A 20000-nucleotide genomic window follows, 5' to 3' on the forward strand; every position below is an offset into this window, starting at 1 on the left:
GCCGTAACTCCAACGAAGCCGAGCACGTGACGTCTCGATCGATCAAACAAGTCGTTATTTGTGTTCCAATGCTTCGCTTTGGAATCTATCAATACCTGTGATGAGGGTTAATAAACAGAGGACAGGCCACGCCCACTAGCAACAAGCTACACACGGGAGCGCGAGCAGTTTGTCTCTTGCTAGCGTGAACACAAGGTAACCCAAGGCTAATTAGAGAACACAGAGCGAGGATGTAGCGCGACTTATCGCGAGTGTCAGGAATGGACGGATTAAAACCGAGAGCGCCAGAAGAGCCATTAAGAGGGACGGAAAGCTGAGAGAGAGAGAGAGAGAGAGAGAGAGAGAGAGAGAGAGAGAATTAATTACATTGGAGTGTGATAAAAACAGAACTGAGCACACTGGTGGAACAGGAAGGCAGACAAATGGACAGATACGCCGACTGCAGAGTGGATGTCAGCGCCGTCCTGATGTGTCTCTCTCTCTCTCTCTCTCTCTCTCTCTCTGTGCAAGTAACAGTCCTGCATGTTACGAGATAAGGCAAAGGCGCGACTCATGTCTCAGCCATTACATAATGCTGAGGAAAGAGGAAACGCTAATCTTTGCCTCTCTCGTTCCTTCTCTCTCTCTCTCCTTCTCTCTCCACTTCTCTCTCTCTCTCTCTCCTTCTCTCTCCTTCTCTCTCTCTCCCTCTCTCATTTTATCGATCACTGTCTTTAAGACCGTAACCCCGTGTGTCATTGTACTCCTCGTTTCATTCGCTCTTTATATTCCACAACACAGATGTTTTTTTAAACGAAATAACCGATTAACAGCATTTTTACTTTAACGACTTGTTCGACTTCCTCCAGAGGGAATGATGCAAGAACCTGAAATTCTTTTTGCTCACAAGGGAAAAAAGTGTCAGAAGTTTGTCCCATTACTGGAGCGGTCGGTGTTAGCGCTCCTGGTGAGTTTCCGTCTGCAGCCAAATCAAATCGGAATTGATCGTAAATGCCGTAAACAGAGATTATTAATGATGATTAAAGGATAAAGTTAATAAACAAACTTTATATAACACTTTATATAGCTGTCCTTTACAGCTAACATGCTAGGCGCTGATGTCCCAGCTAGCCATGCTAATCAGTTACAGGAGTCCTGGAGCTTCATCATTTCATCTGAACTTCTGTGGGGTTTCAGTTCAAGTGCAGAAGTATAACAGTAAATACTGTAAATACCTCTATTAGCTAAGCTCCGTCTGTCTGTCTGTCACTGTCCCTGTCTGTCCCTTTCTCTCACTGTCCCTGTGTGTCTGCCTCTCACTGTCCCTGTCTGTCTCCCACTGTCCCTGTCTGCCTCTCACTGTCCCTGTCTGTCTCCCACTGTCCCTGTCTGTCTCTCACTGTCCCTGTCTGTCTCTCATTGTCCGTAGCTGTCTGTCTCTCACTGTCCCTGTCTGTCTGTCTCTCATTGTCCATAGCTGTCTGTCTCTCACTGTCCCTGTCTGTCTCTCATTGTCCGTAGCTGTCGGGCTCTCACTGTCCCTGTCTGTCTCTCATTGTCCTCCTCTGTCTGTCTCTTACTGTCCCTGTCTGTCTCTCACTGTCCCTGTTTGTCTGTCTGTCATTGTCCCTAGCTGTCAGTCTCTCACTCTCCCTGTCTCTCTCACTGTCCCTGTCTGTCTCTCACTCTCCCTGTCTCTCTCATTGTCCCTGTCTGTCTCTCATTGTCCCTGTCTGTCTCTCACTGTCCCTGTCTGTCTCTCACTGTCCCTGTCTGTCAGTCTCTCACTCTCCCTGTCTCTCTCACTGTCCCTGTCTGTCTCTCACTGTCCCCTCTGTCATTTTCCCTAGCTGTCAGTCTCTCTCTCTCCCTGTCTCTCTCACTCTCCCTGTCTCTCTCACTGTCCCTGTCTGTTTGTCTCTCACTGTCCCTGTCTGTCATTTTCCCTAGCTGTCAGTCTCTCACTGTCCCTGTCTGTCTCTCACTGTCCCTGTCTGTTTGTCTCTCACTGTCCCTGTCTGTCTCTCATTGTCCCATCTGTCTGTCTCTCACTGTCCCTGTCTGTCTCTCACTGTCCCTGTCTGTCTCTCACTGTCCCTGTCTGTCCATTCACTCTTTGACTTATTTTCTTTCTTATTCTCTCATTATCTTTCTAAATCTCTCTCTATCCGTCACTTTACACCTCATTCTGCCTCCTGTCTCTGTCTGTTTGTCTATCTTTATCTTTCCTCATCTGCTTTTTTAATTCTCTCTCTCTCTCTCTCTCTCTCTCTCTCTCATCTTAACCTCTCACCTCTCCATCTTTCCTCTTTGTATCGCTCCATCATTTTTTCTTCAAAATGTCAACAACGTTCATCAGCCATCTTTTTTTTTTCCTTCACTGTCCCTCTTTTTCTCCACATACCTCTTGCATACTGTTTCTCTTTCCCTTAACTTCCAGGCACCCACAATGGCACTATGGCAACGCAGCACACACACACACACACACACACACACAAACACAAACACACACACACACACAAACACAAACACACTGTCATCTGTCATAACAATCCTGACCCTTATGAACAAGTGCAACTTCATCTGAAAGACACAGACACAGACACTGTTTATGACAGCAGGTGTGTGTGTGTCTGTGTGTGTCTGTGTGTGTGTGTGTGTGTGTGCATAATACAAAACTAACTCTGATGAAATGTGTCACCAAGGCGACAGGACTTGTTGGCCAAAACACACACACACACACACACACACACACAGATGGAGTTTTTCTTGGAGATAATTTCAGTTAAACATGAGACACAAATAATATGACTTTTTATTAAAGCTGTGTGTGTTTGCGTGTGTGTGTGTGTGTGTGTGTGTGAGTGTGTGTGAGAGAGAGAGAGAGAGACTGACTGTGATAGAGGGACGACACAAAACAGATGAAATGAAGTGCGTCAGTTTAAACTACATCAAACAAAGAAACAAACAAAAGAAAGGAAACAAGAACAACAAGTAAACAAGCAAACAAAATAAATAAAACACAAAATAAACAATCAGAGAAAGAATTAATGAACAGAAGCGAGAACAACAGAGAGAATAAACTAATTACGCAAAGTGAGAACCAAAGATCAAAAGAAGGAATAAACAAATTAATTAACAAAAGAAACCAGGAACAAAAGAAAAGCTTGAAATATTGATTAATGAACAATGAAACCAATAAAGAAATAATAAGAGAAAAAGAAAAAGAAAAAGAAAGGACGAAGGAAAGAAAAAAAGGAAAATATTTTGTCACATCTGTGAAGTAAGATAATAAACTGACTTCCCGTTCATGTCCCACATCGTGGCTCCGCCCCTAACCACACCCCAGACTCTGCTTGAACTCTGACCCCTGTGTCTGTGGGACACAATCTGATGTTGAGGCACACACACACACACACACACACACACACACACACACACACACACACACACACACACTGATGTTCTGCAGTAACTCTATGACTCTGTGTGTTTCTCTTCGTCTTTAACATGTTCAGACATCCCACACACACACAACGCACACAACACACACACACACACACAACACACACACACACACACACACTGATATATTTTCCTCTTAGACGCTGACTATTTTCAGACAGATTTATGTGGACAGCTCACTTGAGGGATTTCAGGCTGCGTCTCTTTTCTCTGTAAACGTTCTTCATCTTCACATCACCACTTTTACAAGAAACACACGACACACGTGACCGTGACCCGAGGAAGCCGAACTCATTTTGTAAAGCGTTCGGGATACGACGTGTTTTTGGGTTCAGCGTGAGAGAGACGTGTCATGCGACAGCGTCAGGACGTGTGAGTCTTCGCACTCACACGTAAAGGGGACGCCGTCACAGGAAGTGAACGAAGAAAAGCCAAACCATGAACACACAAATAATACTTGGGTTTTTTACATGGCATTTATTCATTTAAAATAATAAGAATATAGAATAATTAATTAAGTAATTGTTGATAATTAATATTAATAGTTATTATTATTATTATTATTGTGTGAGTATATTGTGTAACTGAGTGTGAGTTCAGTTTCAGATATTAAAAACAAACTGCAGCTTCAATAAATGATTTTACAGGAGGTTGTATATTTCTCTCATTTTCTGTGTCCTCAGCATTCCTGATAGTGTGTGTGTGCGTGTGTGTGTGTGTGTGTGTGTGTGTGTGTGTGTGTGTAAGAGAGAGTGTGTGTGTGTGTTCCTTCAGGGCTGAGCTGCTCTACTTAGAAAAACTTCAGTTATACTGAACATTTTTTTCTCAAGTTAGCGGTGTTAGCCTGACAGACCTCATCGCCGGGGGGAATGTGGAGCAAATCATACTGATGCACGCGCACACACACGCACACACACACACACACACACACACACACACACACACACAGTTCTCTCTCGAGTTTTGCCGGATGCTGATCGATCATTTCCACCAGTTTCACTTCATCTTTTATCAAAGAGCTCCAGAACGCTCAGATGTTTCATTCATGAGCCTCACAGTGCACAGCAACCAATCACACCCTCCAAAAGTGCTGCACTAATTAATTATTCATGAGCTGGGACAAGATCATTACCAGCAACTTGTCAGCCAATCAGATTTCAAGTCTCAGGATGAAGAGGAGAAAGACAGAACATAATATTTCTGGTAGTCAAATGCCACACATTCAGAAAGTATACGCCCCCTTCACTGAGTGACAGACACAAGGGACACGCCCCTTCACTGAGTGACAGGCACAAGGGACACGCCCCCTTCACTGAGTGACTGACACAAGGGACACGCCCCCTTCACTGAGTGACAGACACAAGGGACAGCCCCCTTCACTGAGTGACAGACACAAGGGACACGCCCCCTTCACTGAGTGACAGACACAAGGGACACGCCCCTTCACAAAGTGATTGACACAAGGGACACTCCCCCATCACTAAGTGACAGACACAAGGGACACACCCCTTCACAGAGTGATGAACACAAAGGGACACACCCCCTTCACAGAGTGATTGACAGAAGGGATACGCCCCTCTTCACTAAGTGACAGACACAAGGGACACACCCCTTTCACAGAGTGATGAACACAAAGGGACACGCCCCCTTCACAGAGTAATTGACACAAGGGATACGCCCCCTTCACTAAGTGACAGACATAAGGGACACACCCCTTTCACAGAGTGATGAACACAAAGGGCACGCTCTTTTACCACATAATGGCCACAGAGGTCATGCCCCCTCTTTGTAAATGACAGATACAAGCATACTGCACTGTGTGTGTGTGTGTGTGTGTGTGTGTGTGTGTGTGTGTGTGTGAGTGTGTGTGTGTGAGTGTGTGTGTGTTTTCTCACACATGCTTACACTGTCACACTGCACACACTCACTCATAATCCCCTCACCTGTTCGTCATTCTGCACAGCAGGATCTAGGCTCAGACAAACAGGTGCCCCACACACACACACACACACACACACACACACACACACACACACACACTGTGTTGCTGGTTGCTACGCATCCTTATCCTAAACAGAAACATCGATGTGACGTTTTCACTCTCTCCTGATCAGTCACTGTCTCTCTCTCTCTCTCTCTCTCTCTCACACACACACACATGCACACAATGATAGCACTGTCACAACAATCTTGACCTAAAGGAACAAATACAAGGAGCGAGAGAGAGAAAGAGAGAGAGAGAGAGCAAGAGAGAGAGAGAGAGAGATGAGGGAAAAGAAAGAATAAGAGAGTGAGAGTGTCATTGTTTTCATTCACACTTGCGCTAATGGAAGATGTGCAGCGTTTCTGCTTCCCATCACACTGACACCCCCCCAACACACACACACACACACACACACACACAGTATCACTGTGAGGTTTTGTCTCTATATTCAGTGATATAAGTGTGTCATGCTGCTGTGGGACACTAATCAGTGACAGCGACAGGGTTGTGTGATGACGTGTAGTCACTGATACACACCGTGTCACTGTGAACTTCGTCCTACTGCGATTTCTCTTACAGAACATTTCATTTTTTAATTATATCTCCATTCATTATTAATACGGTTCAAGACTTCAAACGATTTTAAGCTTTTAAATGAAATCAAAGCTCATAATTAATTGTTCGCATATAGCGACTTTACTGAATAGCATGAGTGTGTGTGTGTGTGTGTGTGTGTGTGTGTGTGCGCACATGTGCGTGTGTGTGTGTGTGGAAAGAGAATTTACGAGTGTGTCTTGTCAAGGTCACTGAGTTAAACTCAATCCTCATAGAAATGCTGAACCCAAGATGAATGCCATTGCTTATCATACACTCCTTTACTACACGCACGCACACACACACACACACACACACACACACACACACACACACACACACACGCACACACTTGTGTTGGAGTTTGTGTGTGTGAGACTGTAGTTCATCACAGTCTCGCCGAAATGTGTTCTAGTCATCAGGTCGGATCAGTTTACATTGCAGTGCTGTGATCCTGTCATACTGTACAACATCACACACACGCACACACACGCGCACACACACACACACACACACGCACACACACGCACACACACATGGCGATGGTGCTCTCGAATGGATCTTGTGGTTTCTTGTTTTCTCTAACTGATATATTTGCTGTTTTAGTTGTTGTAGTCATGACAGCATGGTTGCTCGGCAACCAGAAAGTAGAGACGCCAAGCATTAGCTTGCTAATAACTGAAGCTAACAACTTAGCTGTGTGTTACATTTTGTTTGTGTGTTACATTTTGTTTGTGTGTGTGTTACATTTTGTTTGTGTGTGTGACATTTTGTTTGTGTGTTACATTTTGTTTGTGTGTGTGTTACATTTTTTTTTTGTGTGTGACATTTTGTTTGTGTGTTACATTTTGTTTGTGTGTGTGTTACATTTTGTCTGTGTGTTACAAACAAAATGTTCAGGTGTGTTACATTTTGTAAATGTTACATTTTGTAAACATTTACAAATGTAAATGTTTTGTTACATTTACATTTTTTTTCAAAATGTTACATTTTGTTCAGGTGTGTGTTATGTTTTGTTCGAATGTATATTTGTTTGAGTGTGTGTTATAATTTGTTTGTGTGTTACATTTTTTTGAGTGTGTGTTATATCTGTGTATTATGTTTTGTTTGTGTCTTATGTTTTGTTTGTGTGTGTTATGTTTTGTTTGATTGTGTGTTATGTTTTTTGTGTGTGTGTTTTGTTCGAGTATATGTTATGTTTTTTCGTGTGTGTTTTGTTCGAGTGTGTGTTATGTTTTTTTGTTTGTGTCTTTTGTTCGAGTGTATGTTATGTTTGTCATGTGTGTGTTTTGTTTGAGTGTATGTTATGTTTGTCATGTGTGTGTTTTGTTTGAGTGTGTGTTATGTTTTTTGTGTGTGTGTTTTGTTTGAGTGTGTGTTATGTTTTTTGTGTGTGTGTTTTGTTTGAGTGTGTTATGTTTTTTGTGTGTGTTTTGTTTGAGTGTATGTTATATTTGTCGTGTGTGTTTTGTTTGAGTGTGTGTTATGTTTTTTCGTGTGTGTGTTTTGTTCGAGTGTGTGTGTTGTGTGTTTTCATTTGCATTACATTTTGTTCAGGTGTGTGTTATGTTTTGTTCGAATGTGTATTTGTTTGAGTGTGTGTTATAATTTGTTTGAGTGTGTTAAATTTTTTTGAGTGTGTGTTATGTCTGTGTATTATGTTTTGTTTGTGTCTTATGTTTTGTTTGTGTGTTATTTTTTTTCGAGTGTGTGTTTTGTTTGAGTGTATGTTATGTTTGTCGTGTGTGTGTTTTGTTTGAGTGTATGTTATGTTTGTCGTGTGTGTGTTTTGTTTGAGTGTGTGTTATGTTTGTCATGTGTGTGTTTTGTTTGAGTGTGTGTTATGTTTGTCATGTGTGTGTTTTGTTTGAGTGTGTGTTATGTTTTTTGTGTGTGTGTTTTGTTTGAGTGTGTTATGTTTTTTGTGTGTGTTTTGTTTGAGTGTGTGTTATGTTTTTTCGTGTGTGTGTTTTGTTCGAGTGTGTGTGTTTTCATTTGCATTACATTTTGTTCAGGTGTGTGTTATGTTTTGTTCGAATGTGTATTTGTTTGAGTGTGTGTTATAATTTGTTTGTGTGTTAAATTTTTTTGAGTGTGTGTTATGTCTGTGTATTATGTTTTGTTTGTGTCTTATGTTTTGTTTGTGTGTTATTTTTTTTCGAGTGTGTGTTTTGTTTGAGTGTATGTTATGTTTGTCGTGTGTGTGTTTTGTTTGAGTGTGTGTTATGTTTTTTCGTGTGTGTGTTGTGTTCGAGTGTGTGTTGTGTCTGTTTGAGTTTAAGTTCCAGAAACCTGATCTCTGCTTCTCCTGAGACCCTCATGATAGTCTCATGGTCACTGAGAGTGACCTCGGCGTCTCCACGCCCTTTGGGTCAGCTCGATGTCACTTCCTGTTTCGAGTTACACATCACTGGGAAAGTGTGGAGAAGAAACGAGTGACAGATGAACGTACAGAGGACTGAAAAGACGTGACTGAACCTGATGAATTATTATTTCTATTGTAGAAAAGCTGCAGGTTTCAGTCTGGAGCTGATATCAGAGTGATGGGATAGCAGTGTGGATCAGATCTCAATGAGTAATACATGGAGTAGATCAGACCCTGTAATACATGGAGTAGATCAGATCCTGTAATACATGGAGTAGATCAGATCCTGTAATACATGGAGTAGATCAGATTCTGTAATACATGGAGTAGATCAGATCTTGTAATACATGGAGTAGATCAGATCCTGTAATACATGGAGTAGATCAGATCCTGTAATACATGGAGTAGATCAGATCTTGTAATACATGGAGTAGATCAGACCCTGTAATACATGGAGTAGATCAGATCTTGTAATACATGGAGTAGATCAGATCCTGTAATGCATGGAGTAGATCAGATCCTGTAATACATGGAGTAGATCAGATCCTGTAATACATGGAGTAGATCAGATCCTGTAATACATGGAGTAGATCAGATCCTGTAATACATGAGGTAGATCAGATCTTGTAACACATGGAGTAGATCAGATCCTGTAATGCATGGAGTAGATCAGATCCTGTAATACATGGAGTAGATCAGATCCTGTAATACATGGAGTAGATCAGATCCTGTAATACATGGAGTAGATCAGATCTTGTAATACATGGAGTAGATCAGATCCTGTAATGCATGGAGTAGATCAGATCCTGTAATACATGGAGTAGATCAGATCCTGTAATACATGAGGTAGATCAGATCTTGTAATACATGGAGTAGATCAGATCTTGTAATACATGGAGTAGATCAGATCTTGTAATACATGGAGTAGATCAGATCCTGTAATACATGGAGTAGATCAGATCCTGTAATACATGGAGTAGATCAGATCCTGTAATACATGAGGTAGATCAGATCTTGTAATACATGGAGTAGATCAGATCCTGTAATACATGAGGTAGATCAGATCTTGTAATACATGGAGTAGATCAGATCCTGTAATACATGGAGTAGATCAGATCCTGTAATACATGGAGTAGATCAGATCCTGTAATACATGAGGTAGATCAGATCTTGTAATACATGGAGTAGATCAGATCCTGTAATACATGGAGTAGATCAGATCCTGTAATACATGGAGTAGATCAGATCCTGTAATACATGGAGTAGATCAGATCTTGTAATACATGGAGTAGATCAGATCCTGTAATGCATGGAGTAGATCAGATCCTGTAATACATGGAGTAGATCAGATCCTGTAATACATGAGGTAGATCAGATCTTGTAATACATGGAGTAGATCAGATCTTGTAATACATGGAGTAGATCAGATCTTGTAATACATGGAGTAGATCAGATCCTGTAATACATGGAGTAGATCAGATCCTGTAATACATGGAGTAGATCAGATCCTGTAATACATGAGGTAGATCAGATCTTGTAATACATGGAGTAGATCAGATCCTGTAATACATGAGGTAGATCAGATCTTGTAATACATGGAGTAGATCAGATCCTGTAATACATGGAGTAGATCAGATCCTGTAATACATGGAGTAGATCAGATCCTGTAATACATGAGGTAGATCAGATCTTGTAATACATGGAGTAGATCAGATCCTGTAATACATGGAGTAGATCAGATCCTGTAATACATGGAGTAGATCAGATCTTGTAATACATGGAGTAGATCAGATCCTGTAATACATGGAGTAGATCAGATCTTGTAATACATGAAGTAGATCAGATCTTGTAATACATGAAGTAGATCAGATCTGGTAGATCAGACCCTGTAATACATGGAGTAGATCAGATCTGGAATTGGAACATAAATGTAATGTTTAAAACTGGAAATATTTACAAGTTTGTTTAAATTGATTTGACTGAGTTTCTACTTCATTACTTTTACTTCTCACTTCTATTTATATTAAAAGTCAGTTTTGTGTGAAAGAGTCCAGAATTAATCCTGGCTGGGTACACACACACACACACACACACACACACACACACACACACACACACACACACACACACACACACAGTTCAAAATCTATATATAGAACACGGCTTTCATTCGGGTCAAATGAGACTTCATTTTGCACCTGTTTCCTCCTTTACCTCCATCACTAAATATAAACATCACTTCATATAAAAACTGGCACAGTGTGTGTGTGTGTGTGTGTGTGTGTGTGTGTGTGTGTGTGTGTCTGTGTGTGTGTTATTTAAAAAAACACAATACAGTCTTTTATTTCTAGTATTAGTATTAAATAGTATTTTTTTTATTTCCTTACATTTTTAGAGACAGACAGATAGAAAGAGAGAGAACCAGGCAGACAGACAGTCAGTCAGTCAGACAGACAGACAGACAGATAGAGAGAGAGAATCAGACAGACAGAGAGCCAGACAGACAGACAGAGAGAGAAAAAGAGAGAGGCAGTCAGTGAGACATAGAGAGAGACAGACAGACAGACAGACAGACAGAGAGAAAGAGAGACAGACAAAGAGAAAGAGAGACAGACAGTCACAGTCAGTCAGACAGACAGATAGAGAGAGAACCAGACAGACAGACAGACAGAGAGACAGAGAGAGAGAACCAAACAGACAGACAGAGAGAGAGAAAGAGAGACAGACAGTCAGTCAGTCAGACATAGAGAGACAGACAGACAGACAGACAGAGAGAAAGAGAGACAGACAAAGAAAAAGAGAGACAGTCAGTCAGACAGACAGATAGAGACAGACAGACTTGTACATGTGCAGTAGATATATTACAGATGTAAACACAAGCTGTACATCCTACAGATTTTATTGCTCCAGTTTAAATTTAGCAGCCGTTTTGTAAAGGAAACTAAAAACCATTAGTCAGCACCTCATCTTACAAAGTCCACTTAAAATAAAAGTAATGAGACACAACCCAAAATGGTGATGGAATGGATTGAGACGAGGCCATTTTACAGCACTGTAGAGACTGTAGAGAAGGAGGAAGGGATTTAAGGAGTGTGTAGTGTGAGTGTGTAGTGTGTAGTGTGAGTGTGTAGTGTGAGTGTGTAGTGTGAGTGTGTAGTGTGAGTGTGTAGTGTGTAGTGTGAGTGTGTAGTGAGTGTGTAGTGTGAGTGTGTAGTGTGAGTGTGTAGTGTGAGTGTGTAGTGTGAGTGTGTAGTGTAAGTGTGTAGTGTGTAGTGTGAGTGTAGTGTGGGTGTGTAGTGTGAGTGTGTAGTGTGTAGTGTGAGTGTGTAGTGTGGGTGTGTAGTGTGAGTGTGTAGTGTGGGTGTGTAGTGTGAGTGTGTAGTGTGTAGTGTGAGTGTGTAGTGTGTGTGTGCAGTGTGAGTGTGTAGTGTGAGTGTGTAGTGAGTGTGTAGTGTGAGTGTGTAGTGTGTAGTGTGAGTGTGTAGTGTGAGTGTGTAGTGTGTAGTGTGAGTGTGTAGTGTGTAGTGTGGGTGTGTAGTGTGAGTGTGTAGTGTAAGTGTGTAGTGTGAGTGTATAGTGTCAGTGTGTAGTGTGTAGTGTGTAGTGTGAGTGTGTAGTGTGAGTGTGTAGTGTCAGTGTGTAGTGTGAGTGTGTGTAGTGTGAGTGTGTAGTGTGAGTGTGTAGTGTAAGTGTGTAGTGTGAGTGTATAGTGTCAGTGTGTAGTGTGTAGTGTGTAGTGTGAGTGTGTAGTGTGAGTGTGTAGTGTCAGTGTGTAGTGTGAGTGTGTGTAGTGTGAGTGTGTAGTGTGTAGTGTGAGTGTGTAGTGTGAGTGTGTAGTGTGGGTGTGTAGTGTGAGTGTGTAGTGTGTAGTGTGAGTGTGTAGTGTGAGTGTGTAGTGTGAGTGTGTAGTGTGTAGTGTGAGTGTGTAGTGTGGGTGTGTAGTGAGTGTGTAGTGTGTAGTGTGAGTGTGTAGTGTGTAGTGTGTAGTGTGAGTGTGTAGTGTGTAGTGTGAGTGTGTAGTGTGAGTGTGTAGTGTGTAGTGTGAGTGTGTAGTGTGACACACACCCACACACACAGACCCACACCCACACACAACCTCCCAGGCCCTGACACACACCTCCCCTTTCTTGTCCTATTACCGTGGAAATTGTTAGCAAAGATAGTAAGAGTAATTTTATTAGAGTGAGGGCGACACCAAACACACTCACACACACACGCACGGACACACGCACGCACACACACGCACGGACACACACACACACGCACACACACAAAATCTTCCTTGCTTCACACTCCATCAACTTCTTCCCCCAATTAATAAAGCTGTCTGTCTTTTTGTCCCTCTGTCACTCTTATTCTACACCGTGTCCAAGGTCCACCATCTGTCCCTTAGACAAACACACACACAACACACACAACACACACACAACACACACACACGCCACCCACCCATCACTGACCACCTACTACTCCAACTATTTCTTTATTTCTATCCCTCTCTCTCCCTCACCCTCACTCTCTCACTCACTCTCTCACTCTGTCTCCCCTCTCTCTCTCACTCTCTCCCCCTCACTCTCTCTCTCTCTCACTTTCTCTCTCCCTCACTCTCTCTCCCTCACTCTCTCTCTTTCTCTCTCCCTCACTCTCCCTCTCTCTTTCTCTCTCCCTCACTCTCTCTCTCCCTCACTCTCTCTCTCCCTCACTCTCTCTCCCTCACTCTCTCTCTTTCTCTCTCCCTCACTCTCCCTCTCTCTTTCTCTCTCCCTCACTCTCTCTCTCCCTCACTCTCTCTCCCTCACTCTCTCTCTCTCTCTCTTTCTCTCTCCCTCACTCTCCCTCTCTCTTTCTCTCTCCCTCACTCTCTCCCTCTCTCCAGATTCTATACTTCTCTCATGTCTCTGACTCTATCTGACTCTGACTCATCTCCTTGGTGTTCATCATCCGTCTATCCTACATCTATCCTTCTCTCTCAGCCTTCTCCCAGCTTCACTTCTTTCTTCTTTATTTACACACTCATTTCTCATTTCCACGTTTAATCTTTTTACAGTTTTCTTCATTCTATTTCTTCATTTTCTTTCCCTTTCTTTTCACTTTCTATTTTATTTTTGTTTCTTTATTTTCTCCGTCTTACTTTATTTTCGTTTTCAGATTCCTGCTTTTCTTTCTTTGCTTCTTTTTCAGTTTTTCTCCCTTCATTTATTTTTCCTTCTTTTCTTTTCTTTGTCTTTTTTCTATGCTCTATCTTTCTCCTTGTATTTATTTCTTTTTCTTTATCTTCCTTATATCTTGTCACCACCTTTCATCCTCAGCCTCAACTAATCAGCCTCAGTGAAACTCGTGTCCACGTCAGCGTCCAATCAGATTCTTTAATTCCTGAGGAACACTGTGATTGGTACACACTGAGAAGTATGATGTCACTGATCATAATATCAGGTGTGTGTTTGTGTGCCTACGTATGTGTGTGTACATGTGTGTGTTTACACGTGTGTGTACTTGTGTACATGTGTGTATATGTGTATGTTTACACGTGTTTGTGTACATGTGTACGTGTGTGTACGTGTGTGTTTACACGTGATTGTGTACATGTGTACGTGTGTGTACGTGTGTGTTTACACGTGTTTGTGTACGTGTGTGTACGTGTGTGTTTACACGTGTTTGTGTACGTGTACGTGTGTGTACGTGTGTTTACACGTGATTGTGTACATGTGCAGGTGTGTGTAGGTGTGTGTACGTGTGTGTTTACACATGTTTGTGTACATGTGTACGTGTGTGTAGGTGTGTGTATGTGTGTGTTTACACGTGTGTGTACATCTTTATCATGCGGTTTGAAGAGGCTGATCAACAGTGTTCTGTGTCGCTGAAATAGTTTATGGATAAAAGACCTTAAAAGGCTTCTTTCTTTCTCTCTCTCTCTCTCTCTCTCTCCCTTTCTCTCTCTCTCTCTCTCTCCCACACAGCAGGAGTGATAAATGGCAAATGGCGAATCAGTCCTCCATGTGTGTGTGTTCACCAGCTGAATACAGATTCTGTCCGCTCTCCTCCATCCACTCTTCCTTTCTGTCTATCTCTCTCTCCATCTCACTCTTTAACCTTCACTCTCTCTATCTCTGATTCCTCTCTCTCTCTCTCTCTCTCTCTCTCTCTCTCTCTCTCCCCCCCTCCATCTATTTGTTAGTCATATTCACACTGTAAAATAATCCCCTCTCCCCCTGAAACCCAAATGCCCCTCAGTCCATATGTTCCACCTCCGGCTGAGTGTGAGGTCAGAATCAAATATCAGACACACACCCACACCCACACCCACACCCACTCTCTCTCTCTCTCTCTCTCACACACACACACACACACACACACACACACCCACACCCACACTCACACCCACTCTCTCTCTCTCACACACACACACACACACACACACACACAGAAGGAGGATCAATAAGGAAATAAAATAATACAAAAAACCTATAAATAAATTACACAATATCTATCTATCTATCTATCTATCTATCTATCATCTATCTATCATCTATCTATCTATCTATCTATCTATCATCTATCTATCTATCATCTATTTATCTATCTATCCATCCATCCATCCATCCATTCATCCAGTTCTCTCTCTATATATAAGTTATAAAGAGTAAACAGCTGTACAGATTTGCAGAGATAAAGACACACACTCCTGAATAGAAACCTGAGTCCTAATCACTGACAGTAATGCAGTGTGTGTCTGTGTGTGTGTGTGTGTCTGTGTGTGTGTGTGTGTGTGGCTCCATGCTGTCTCAGTGTGGCTGCTGTTTAGAGGTTCTGAATTATACAATGCCACTGAGATGGCTGACAGGTCATATCTCTCTCTCTCTCTCTCTCTCTCTCTCTCTCTCTCTCTCTCTCTCTCTCTCTCTCTCTCTCTCTCACACACACACACACACACTACACACACACCTTAGTCCTGTTCTCATTACACCCCACAGACACGTGAATGGAAGAGACAAATTAATTCAGCTGTCTAAACCACAGACCACAGTAAACTAAACGCCAACCTTTCCCCCTCTCTCTCTCTCTCTCTCTCTCTCTCTCTGTCTCTCTCTCTCTCTCTCTCTCTCTCTCTCTCTCTCAGACTCTGTGCTCTGATGATCAAAGTGCTGTCGTCTGCATTGCCTCGTTTTCCGGCCACAACATTTACACACAAAATATACAAATGTATAAGGCTCATCCTCTGCAGTCATTAGTGTCACTACATCCCAACACACACACACACACACACACACACACAAAAGGAACAAAGTTATCACACAGAAACACCCATTTAAATATGAACTAAATTACTGAGCCCGTGCTGCTTTCCCGGTCGGTGCTGTAGTGAAAGTTGGAAGAAGGTGGAGCAGCAACATGAATCTGAATCTGCTCCTTTATCACATGGAGGTTTTAAGGGAAACATTAACCGTGAAACACTACATGGCATTTTCAAGTCAAGGGTGCCAAAACTTTAGTCTTAGTAAAACTAGAAAACGTTTTGAGTACAAAAGCTGCTCTGGACCAATCAGTGGTCTGCACCAATTTAGCTCCACCCACATGTCCCTGTTTTCCTTCCAAGGTGAATGATATTCAGACACAGATGCAGTGTCATTATTCCTTCTGACAGAGATGAGAGCTTTGCTGACTCATGGCAGCACTAACTCTCTCTCTCTCTCGCGCTCTCTCGCTCTCTTTCTTTCTCTCTCTCTCTCACACACACCACACACACACACTAATAAATTATGCCATTGTACCCTGAGGTAACTGAAGGAAAAGGTGGTCTTTCCTGAACATTAATATCCTTCCTTCCTTGAGCAAGAGGGTGTGAAAGACCAGGAGAGAGAGAGAGAGAGAGAGAGAGAGAGAGAGAGAGAGCGAGGGAGAGAGAGAGGGAGAGAGAGAGAGAGAGAGCGAGGAAGAGAGAGAGGGAGAGAGAGAGAGAGAGAGAGAGAGAGAGAGAGAGAGAGAGAGCGAGGGAGAGAGAGAGGGAGAGAGAGATAGAGAGAGAGAGAGAGAGAGAGAGAGAGAGAGAGTGAGGGAGAGAGAGAGAGAGAGAGAGAGAGAGAGAGAGAGAGAGAGAGAGCGGGGGAGAGAGAGAGCGAGTGAGAGAGAGAGAGAGAGAGAGAGCGAGCAAGAGAGAGAGAGAGAGAGAGAGAGAGAGAGAGAGAGAGCAAGCAAGAGAGAGAGAGAGAGAGAGAGAGAGAGAGAGAGAGAGAGAGAGAGAGAGAAAGAGAGAGAGAGCGAGGGAGAGAGAGAGAGAATTAAAGAGTACAATAAGAGAGAAGCATGGTGCAAAACCACCAGTGTTTTAAAATAATTCTTGAGTCAAGTCATGCAACACACACACACACACACACACACACACACACACACTCAGTGAAATTTAATTACTGCTTTGTTGCCTCTCAATTAAATGTTGGGTGAACAGAATGAAGTGGTGATGGAACTCAAGTATGTGTGCCTGTGTGTGTGTGTGTCTGTGTGTGTGTGTGTGTGTGTGTGTGTTGCAGGAAGGTGTGTAATTAGTGCCTGATGCTCATGTACACCACATATTGTTGTATTACTTTCTCTGCTATCGATTCATTAAACTGTATAATGATCTAAAGGATCAGGATTTAGCTCCACCCTTCCCTACACACACGCACACACACACACACACACACACACACACACACACACACACACACACACACACATAATAATGATGGAGGAGAGTGAGCTTCTCTTCAGTTCGTCCAGGAAACGTGGGATGATGAGAGGAATAACGAGGGTGATGAGGACAGCCTCGTTTAGGGGACACATGGATTAAAGGGATAACAGACTGAAATAAATGATGAAGTACGATATGAGGAGTGTTTTAATAAGACGTGTAAGACGTGTAAGACGTGTAAGACGTGTAGGACGTGTAAGACGTGTAAGACGTGTAAGACGTGTAGGACGTGTAGGACGTGTAGGACGTGTAAGACGTGTAAGACGTGTAAGACGTGTAAGACGTGTAGGACGTGTAAGACGTGTAGGACGTGTAGGACGTGTAAGACGTGTAGGACGTGTAAGACGTGTAAGACGTGTAAGACGTGTAGGACGTGTAAGACGTGTAAGACGTGTAAGACGTGTAAGACGTGTAAGACGTGTAAGACGTGCACTCAGTATAAAGACTGAACTATGAGTCGTGACTCTGTTCATCTGTTAAATCATCAGGAAACATTCAGAATAAACTCAATGTCTGTTTTAGGAAACAAGAGAAACAGAAGCAGTCACTCGAACGTCCACACATCAGATACAGAACACTAATAAAAGTTTACTACACTCTGCCTCACACTGCCTCACACTGCCTCATACTGCCCCACTCCCTCTCTACCTTGCACTGCCTAATTCTGCATTGCACTGCCCCACTCCCTCTCTGCCTCACTCTGCCTCATACTGCCCCACTCCCTCTCTGCCTCACTCTGCTTCACACTGCCCCACTCCCTCACTCTGCCTCACACTGCCCCACTCCCTGCCTCACACTGCCCCACTCCCTGCCTTACACTGCCCCACCCCCTGCCTCACACTGCCCCACTCCCTGCCGCACACTCCCTCACTCCCTGCCTCACACTGCCCCACTCTCTGCCTCACACTGCCCCACTCCCTGCCTCACACTCCCTCAATCCCTGCCTCACTCCCTGCCTCACACTCCCTCACTCCCTGCCTCACACTGCCCCACTCCCTGCCTCACACTCCCTCACTCCCTGCCTCACACTGCCCCACTCCCTGCCTCACACTGCCCCACTCCCTGCCTCACACTGCCCCACTCCCTGCCTCACACTCCCTCACTCCCTGCCTCACACTGCCCCACTCCCTGCCTCACACTCCCTCACTCCCTGCCTCACACTGCCCCACTCCCTGCCTCACACTGCCCCACTCCCTGCCTCACACTGCCCCACTCCCTGCCTCACACTGCCTCACTCCCTGCCTCACACTGCCCCACTCCCTGCCTCACACTCCCTCACTCCCTGCCTCACACTGCCCCACTCCCTGCCTCACACTGCCCCACTCCCTGCCTCACACTGCCCCACTCCCTGCCTCACACTCCCTCACTCCCTGCCTCACACTGCCCCACTCCCTGCCTCACACTCCCTCACTCCCTGCCTCACACTGCCCCACTCCGTGCCTCACACTGCCTCACTCCCTGCCTCACACTGCCCCACTCCCTGCCTCACACTGCCCCACTCCCTGCCTCACACTGCCCCACTCCCTGCCTCACACTCCCTCACTCCCTGCCTCACACTGCCCCACTCCCTGCCTCACACTCCCTCACTCCCTGCCTCACACTGCCCCACTCCCTGCCTCACACTCCCTCACTCCCTGCCTCACACTGCCCCACTCCCTGCCTCACACTCCCTCACTCCCTGCCTCACACTGCCCCACTCCCTGCCTCACACTGCCCCACTCCCTGCCTCACACTGCCCCACTCCCTGCCTCACACTGCCTCACTCCCTGCCTCACACTGCCCCACTCCCTGCCTCACACTCCCTCACTCCCTGCCTCACACTGCCCCACTCCCTGCCTCACACTCCCTCACTCCCTGCCTCACACTGCCCCACTCCCTGCCTCACACTCCCTCACTCCCTGCCTCACACTGCCCCACTCCCTGCCTCACACTGCCCCACTCCCTGCCTCACACTGCCCCACTCCCTGCCTCACACTGCCCCACTCCCTGCCTTACATTGTTCACATGACTGAAACAGATCAATTTAAAGATATTAAATTTCCTCTTATTCGATGTTTAATTCATATTTTTTTGTCAATTAAATTGCAGCAAAGCATTTATTACATTTACTAGGAATCAGTCACAGCCTCTGTGTGTGTGTGTGTGTGTGTGTGTGTGTGTGTTTGGGGGGGTGGGGAGGTGGGGGGGATGGGGGGGGGGGGACCTGCAGTGGGAAACACACGGTATCTGTTACTCCACACAGTGTGTGTTAAACCTGGTCGTGTGGAGATCTGTTTTCTCTACATGCAGCCTGAAAGCAGGTCAACTTAAAAAAACACACAAATACTGAGCAGAACAAAAAAAAACAGGAAGAAAAGTTTGACATTTTCCTGTGAAATAAAGAATAAAAACAGGACACTTTAAATTGACCTGAACTGAAGGATGAAGCTGAGGCTCTGATGGCGTTTAGATACCACGAAGCTGCCAAGTAAAATAACTTCTACAGAACCTTCTTACTTTTACTCTGGTGTTAATGTTAATACTATATAAGACTATTAATGCGTCATCGTTTCTATGGCAACAAATCATTCCTGAATAATAAACGGATTTTAAAAAATCGTAAGGAAACGTTTACTGATCTTTGACAGAAAGTCTCCAGTGTCGGAGTTTACGTCCAGCGGCGTCTCAGTTAACAGAGGAAGACAGGATCGTTACAGCTGAGACATCGAAAGGGACAACAGGAAATACATTGCTGCGTGTAAGAGAAATAAATCACTTCAGGACTGGTTGTTCAAGCTGTGTTTGATCTCACAACTCTATCACACACTCACACACACACTCACACACACTCACACACACTCACACACACACAAACCTGCCGGCCAATCAGGAATAAGGATATGTCCATG

General features: G+C 44.0%; 1 protein-coding gene across 2 annotated transcripts in view; it reads right to left on the reverse strand.

Annotated features, from left to right (window-relative positions):
• Positions 1-20000, reverse strand: part of sema6bb (sema domain, transmembrane domain (TM), and cytoplasmic domain, (semaphorin) 6Bb) — a 99011-nt gene that overhangs the window by 61923 nt on the left and 17088 nt on the right. Inside the window, exon 1 of one of the 2 annotated variants that reach the window (XM_060882127.1) lies at positions 19316-19395. The exons of the other annotated variant lie outside the window; for it this stretch is intronic. The gene's annotated coding sequence lies outside the window, so the exon portion shown is untranslated. Of the gene's footprint in view, positions 1-19315; positions 19396-20000 lie in introns of those variants that run through there. 2 annotated transcript variants of the gene reach the window in all.

The sequence above is a fragment of the Tachysurus vachellii genome, chromosome 11 (assembly GCF_030014155.1).
Source record: "Tachysurus vachellii isolate PV-2020 chromosome 11, HZAU_Pvac_v1, whole genome shotgun sequence".
In the NCBI taxonomy this organism is placed as follows: domain Eukaryota; kingdom Metazoa; phylum Chordata; class Actinopteri; order Siluriformes; family Bagridae; genus Tachysurus; species Tachysurus vachellii.